Raw genomic sequence first — 7,150 nt, forward strand, 5'->3', positions numbered from 1 at the left:
CAAACTTCTATGAGTTTTGGAATGAGCTTGTTAATTTCTACAAAGAAATCAGCCGGGTTTCTGATAGGGATTGCACTAGGTTGGTTTGGAGACTAGCGCCACCTCAGTAGTATTGAGTCTTCCAATCCATGAATGTGGGCTATCTTTCCATTTATTTAATTCTTCCTTAATTTCTTTCAATAATATTTTGTAGTTTTCAGAGTGTAAATTTTGTACTCCTTTTGTTAAATTTACTTCTAAGTATTTTATTCTTTTTGATGCTATTGTTGATTGCTTGGGATTAACTGCTTAATCATGTCATCTGTGACCAAAGAGTTCTATTTCTTCCAGCTCAATCTGTGTATCTTTTATTTCCTTTTCTTGTCTTATTATATTAACTATGACTTCCAGTGTGATGTTGGTAGGAATGGCAAGGGAAGACATCCTTGTATTGTTCCTGATCATAGGGGCAAAATGTCCAGTTTTTCATCACTGATTATGATAGCAGTAGATTTTCTGTAGTTTCCCTCTATTCCAAATTTGCTGGGAGTTTTTTTGGTTTTTTTTTCATGAATAGGTGTTGGATTTCATTGAATGCTTTTTCTGCATCAATTGGTATGATCATATTATTTTTCTTCTTTAGCCTATGGATTTTCAAATGTTGAACAGACTTGCATTCTTGAAAGAAATCTCACTTGGTTATAGTGTATAATTCTTTTTATATAGTGTTGGATTAAATTTGCTAATATTTTGTTGGGGACTTTTGCATGTATGTTCATGACAGACATTGGTCTCTAGCTTTCCCTATAATCTTTTTATCTAGTTTTGGTACTAGGATCCATAGAATTGACTTAATAGAATTAGTTTTGAAGTATTCTCTCTGCTTCTATTTTCTGGAAGAGATTGTGGAGAATTAGAATCATTTCTCCTTAAATGTTTGGTAGAATTCACCAGTAAAACCATTTGGAACTGGTGCTTTCTTTTTTTTTGTAAAGTAATTAGCTATTGATTTCATTTCCTTAATAGATATAGGCCTATTCAGATGATCTGTTTCTCCTAGTGTAAGTTTTGGTAGTTTGTGTTTTTCAAGGAATTGGTCCATTTCATCCAAGTTACCAAATCTGTGGACATGAAGTTGTTCAAAGTATTCTTTCATTATTCTTTTAATGTCCATGGGATCAGTACTGATGATACCTCTTTCATTTCTGTTAGTGGTAATTTGTGTATTCTTTCTTTTTTCCTGGTTTTCAGCTTCTAGCTGGCTAGAAGTTTATCAATTTTATTGATCTTTTCAAAGAACTAGGCTTTGTGTTGATTTTCTCTATTTTTTTCCTGTTTTCAATTTCATCAATTTCTTCTCTAAGTTTTATTATTTCCTTTCTACCTAAGAAGAAAATTAAATTGCTTTTCTTTCTCTATTTTTCCAAGGTGGAAATTTAGATGATTGATTTTGGATCTTTCTTCTTTCTTAATATATGCATTTAGTGCTACAAATCTTCCTCTAAGCACTGCTTTTCACTGCCTTGCACAGCTTTTTATAAATTATACTTTCATTTTTATTTAGTTTAAAATGTTTTTAATTCCTTTTGATACTTCTTTGACTCATGTTATTTAGAAGTGTGTATAATCTCTAAATATCTGGAGATTTTCAAGCTATTTTTCTGTTACTGATTTATAGTTTAATTTTATACTTTGTATGATTTATATTCTCTTAAATTTGCTAAGGTGTGTTTTATGGCCCAGAGTCTATCTCTGTGAATATTCCATGTGAGCTTGGGAAAAATATTTATTCTGCTGTTGTTTGATAGAGCATGTTATAAATGTTAATTAGATCGAGTTTATTGATAGTGACATTCAGGTTACCTATATCTTCACCTATTTGATTGATTAATTAATTACTGAAAGAGGGGAATTGAAGTCTCCAGCTATAGTAGGGGATTTGTCTATTTCTCCCTGCAGTTCTATCAGTTTTTGCTTAGTGTATTTTGATGCACTATTGTTAGGTACATACATGCTAAGGATTGTTCTCTCTCCCTGGAGAAATGACTCCTTTATCATTATGTAATGCCCCTCTTTATTCCTAATAATATTTCTTGTTCTAAAGTCTGCTTTGCCTGAAATTAATATAGCTAACCCAACTTTCTTTTGATAAATGTTAGCATGGTATATCTTTCTCTAACCTATTACTGTCAATTTACCTGTTTTTATATTTAAGTTGGGGTTCTTATAGAAAATATATAGTTGGGTCTTTTTTAAAAATACACTCTGACAACCTTTATCTTTACTTGGCACATTTAGACTGCTCCCATTTATTGATACAGCTGGATTAATATCTACCATGTTTGCAACTGTTTCCTGTTTATTGCACTTGTTCTCTAGTTCTCCTCCCCACCCCCATCCCCGGCCATTTTTATGCCTTGTCTGGTTTTAATTAAGAATTTTATATAATTTAATTTACTTTCTTGCTTCAGGATATCAATTACACATCTTTTTAAAAAGACTTATTGGTTCTTCTAGAGTTCACTGTACACATTTACAGATAATCTGCGTCCACTTTCAAATAACACTATACTGTTTCACAGGCAGTGCAGGTATCTTATAACAGAGTATTTCCATTTCCTTCCACCTGTCCCTTATACTGTTGCTGTTATTTATTTTGCATCCATATGCTATAACCACCTAATATATTGTTTCAATTATTACTTTGAGCAGTTATCTATTATATCCATTAAGAATAAGAAAAATAAAATATTTTGTTTTACTTACATTTGTTCTTTCTCTGACACTCTTCCTTCCTTTATGAATAAACAAGTTGTTGATATCTGGGCCTTATTAAGCCCAAGGGATAATCTCTGGCTGGTACTGGAAGAACATTAAGAAAGCCAGGTACTATGGAGACAGAGGAATGGGGAGCAAGGGCTAGAGGTGGTGGAGCACAGCAGTCTGAGGTTATGGGCTCCAACGGGGCCATGGGGCCAATTTTGCTTTGTTGGGTGCTTCCCTCCTGGGATGTGGGTGAATTAAGGGTACTGACAACCCCCAGCATCCTATGGGGCTGTTGAGCAACCTTTGCTAAAAGTGCTTGCCAAGTTTGGGACAAACTCATGCTTATTTTGGGGTTAACGGAAGAGAAGAATTTTGCTCCCAACTCTATACTTATTCTGACTTTAATTTTTATACATCAGACTTGGGCTACCTACATGTTCATTACCTGGGAGACCTGTGACCCCAAACGGTCTTCTTAAAAGCTGCATCAAAACTTCAAATGTCTTACTCCTGGATATGAACCCGGGGCTAGAAAGCTAGCAAGGAAAGGCAAAAAAAAAAAACTCATTTCTTTTCCCAGGAGCACTGCAGGGATTTGACTCAGAGCCACTTAGGTGTTGCAGATGACATGAGGAAAAAACCAGGGTTGAGTTGTTCTGTGAAAGAAAAATCTCATCACAGTGTATCTTCTGATGAAGATTTAGATAGTGAAAAGCTGTCTACATTTGGAGGCTGAAAATAGGCAGGATAGAGAAAAACTCAATGTTCTTTTCAGGCAGTTTGTGGTTAAGGGTGAGAGAATGTATCAGCCCACAGGGAGAACTGCAGAAAAATGAGAAAGTCATCAAGAGGAACCCTGTGACTTGCAGGGCTGGGGAGCCTGGAGCCTGAGTTCCAGGGCTGGCTCTGCAGCCAGATCTTCCTGTGGCCTGATGAGTCTTTTCTGGCCTCGGTTTCCTCACCTGTACAATGAAGAATTTGTGTTAGATGCTCTTTCAGGAGACCTTCAATTCTCAAATCCCCTAATGCTATGGATTGACACATTTTGACGTGAGGGAAGGTTTTCCTTTCTCTCTTGCACCAGTGGTTTGAACAGACTCATGGGGCTAGACTGAAGAGCAAGTTGAGCGTAAGCATTTGTCTCCTTTGCTGACCGACAGCATCCAATTAAACTGTGAGGAGAAGTGGTTTTGTTTGGCAAGGCATTCGTTCGCACACCAGGAATTGAGGAAGCTTGATTTTCTTCCAGCTCTATTCCAGAACTAATCTCAGCAGACATCAGGATATTTTAAGAGGAGGGAGAAGGGAGGAGTTTTGAGAAAAAGTTATGAATGGAGGAAGAAAGCACAATGAGGGGCTGGGGCTGTGGGACTCTGTCTGTCTGATTCCCAAGCACCCTTAGGACTAAACTCTGTATCAAGTTGATGTCTTTCTTCATCTCCCCCCTTGGAAGAACGTATAGGGGCCAACTGCTTGGGTACAAATTTGTGCCCTACTGTTTATTAGAAGTGTGAACTTGGGCAAATGTCTTAACTGCTTCAAGCCTCAGTTTCTTCATCAGTAGATGCCAGTTATGACAGTGGTATCTTATGGGGTTGTCACGAGGTCAGAGGAGGCAAAGCATGTGATGCCCTTGGCGTTGGGTCTGTTCAATGCTGGTCATTATCACCTGAGGGTGCAGACATCCCCACAGATCTCTCAGACACTATAGCAGATGAGGCTTCCTGATCTCGAGCCCCACTGTTCAGAGACTGGGCCCCCCAACAGCGACCTGGAGAGCTAAGCATGTGCTGATGACAGGGACACAAAATTGGACGTATTTAAGGAAAAGAGAAAGCACAGACCATCTGATGACAGGGACACAAAATTGGACGTATTTAAGGAAGAGAGAAAGCACAGACTATCTTCCACCATCTTTGGAGTACATACATACCTGTTGCAGTCATACTACTATCCTAGTCTAGTAGTCAGTTCTGCTGTGATAACAAACAATCCCTAAATCATAGGGCTTTCAACATTGATGTTTATTCTTTTTGTCATGTTGCATAAAAGTGGCTATGGGTGGGCTGTAGCAGCTCTATTCCATGCGTCCTCGAGCTTGGAGAAGCAGCTTCTCTCTTGGACACACTGGTTTTGTAGCTGATGAAAAAAGAGTTAGAGGGCTGCAGAAATCTGTGAGGCATTTCTTCTATATCATGTCCTCACACACTCCACTGGCCCAAACTAGTCATGTGGTCTAGCTTGACAATGGGATGAGAATTATAATCTGCAGGAAGGTAGATGCTGTAAATCAATGACCATTGGAGGGAACGCATACTCTTCTACTGGGGAAGATGATGAATATTAGGGGGACAATTATATACTCTACCACACCCAGCATGTTTTCCTCTCTATCTTGTAAACAAGGGAAGAAACAGAGAATACTGGGAATTTCAGATAGACTTTAAATGGTGGAGTGGGCTGTTCATTAGATGGAACCTTTACATTTGATGCAGTACCTACTGCTTACTAAGCGTTTGTTGAGTTAAATAATGACACAATACATATGTACCCGAGAAAATCACTAGTAGCTGTTTTATGTGTGTTGTTTCAAATATTTTGAAACACAGAAGCTGCAGTGAATTTCAATGATAAAACAAGGTACATTTGGGGAGCAGCTCTCAAGATTACCTTTTGACCTTCTTTTCTAAGCAAGGAAAATTCCTTGGAACACAGAAATGGCAGCTCATTTAGAATTAATGAAAATAAGATATTTATAGCAATGTTTAGAAGGGTTTGGAACCCTTCCCTGAATAAGCCTTTTGTCTTAGAAGACATTAAAGGCACCTTTTGAAGACAAAATGGCATGGCACAGCTAAAACGTCTCAGTCCATGTAAATATCAGACATGAGTTGTAAACAGCCCTGCTCTCTTTGGCATGCAGCCATGCTCCATATGCAGTACCCCACGCTACGCCATAAACATTCGCTTCAGATCACCAGGGAGGAGCTTTGCTGTTGGTTTGTGATGAGGTTGGACTCTGTTTCACAAAACACAATGTTTTAATCATGACAGAGACTCAGTTGTAGAAGAATAGATGAGCGAAAAGCCTTTTCGATGAAGGTTCTCCTTGCTTCAGCCTCCTATAGGACAAATCCTTGAAGCTGAGACCTCAGAAACGGTGAAACATCCTTTGGTTATGTTCAGGTTATTACTCATAGTTACCTGATAAGGCTGTTTATGAAGTTTTGGATTTTAAGAAAGTGTGTCAACACTTCTTTTTTTAAATGATGGAAATGTGTATATAAATTTATGCCCCGAAGTTTTGAACTTTAAGCCAAAAAATCCATTCCTCCAAATCAAAAAGTAGTACTTGGGGACATATTAACTTGATGCTGGTGTTAGGGATCCTGCTCAGAATTTTCTACCCTTTAATCATCTTCAGAAATTTTGGAAACCAAGTACTAAACCTAGAGCTAAGTTACTTGATTTTCTTCCTGATTTTGTTTTTCTCTCTTTTTCAAAAAGGGGAGAAAAAAATTTTTTTGTAACAAACTAAACCCAGCAACCCTTTGTCCTACCCTCTTCCTGAAACCATTTTAACTCTTTTTTCCTTTCTTCTGATACTTGTCTCCATCTACGTGTAATGCTTGTACTGTTCTTCTCAGCTTTTTCATTCACAGGTATCTTCTGACTTCCTTCCGTGGAAATGAGTGCTCAGCTTTCTTAGGTCCACCATTCCCCCTCCCTACTGATAATTTTATCATGTGTTTTGCTTAAACAGTTCTTCCGTGTTTACATTTTTAGGAGAGTTACTAGTGACCTCTTCTTTGTTGTGCTAGTCTCTGTACCTATGCGTATTTCTTCCCCAAACTCCTTTCAATAATCACCCAACACAACATGAATCTATCTGTTTCCTAAGTTCCTGGGGGCCTCCCTTTTGGACCCCACCTTTTGTTCTCGTCCTGGCCCGTTAACTTCCAAGCTGGTTGTACAAGCTCTTGTTTTATACCAACTACCTGGAAATGCCCCTTTCCTGCCCTTTCTGTTAGATCCCTGTCTCCCAGAACCCTTGTTTCCCTCTTCCTGGTTTTCTTTCTCATTTTGGTGGAGCACATCCTTTAGTAGACTCCTGAGAAAAGGTACTGGAAAATAATTTTCTGAAATCTCACATAATGGTGTCTTTGCTCTTACCTTTGATTAGTTGGGTGTGGCATTTTAGGATGGAAATATTTATTTTTTTCCAGACATTTAAAAAATTTTTTAACATTTTAATTAATTAATTAATTAATTAATTATGGCTGAGTTGGGTCTTTGTTGCTGCGCATGGGCTTTCTCTAGTTGCGGCGAGCATGGGCTATTCTTTGTTGCGGTGCACGGGCTTCTCATCGCGGTGGCTTCTCTTGTTGCGGAGCATGGGCCCTAG

This window comes from Globicephala melas, chromosome 7 (assembly GCF_963455315.2).
Source record: "Globicephala melas chromosome 7, mGloMel1.2, whole genome shotgun sequence".
Classification (NCBI taxonomy): domain Eukaryota; kingdom Metazoa; phylum Chordata; class Mammalia; order Artiodactyla; family Delphinidae; genus Globicephala; species Globicephala melas.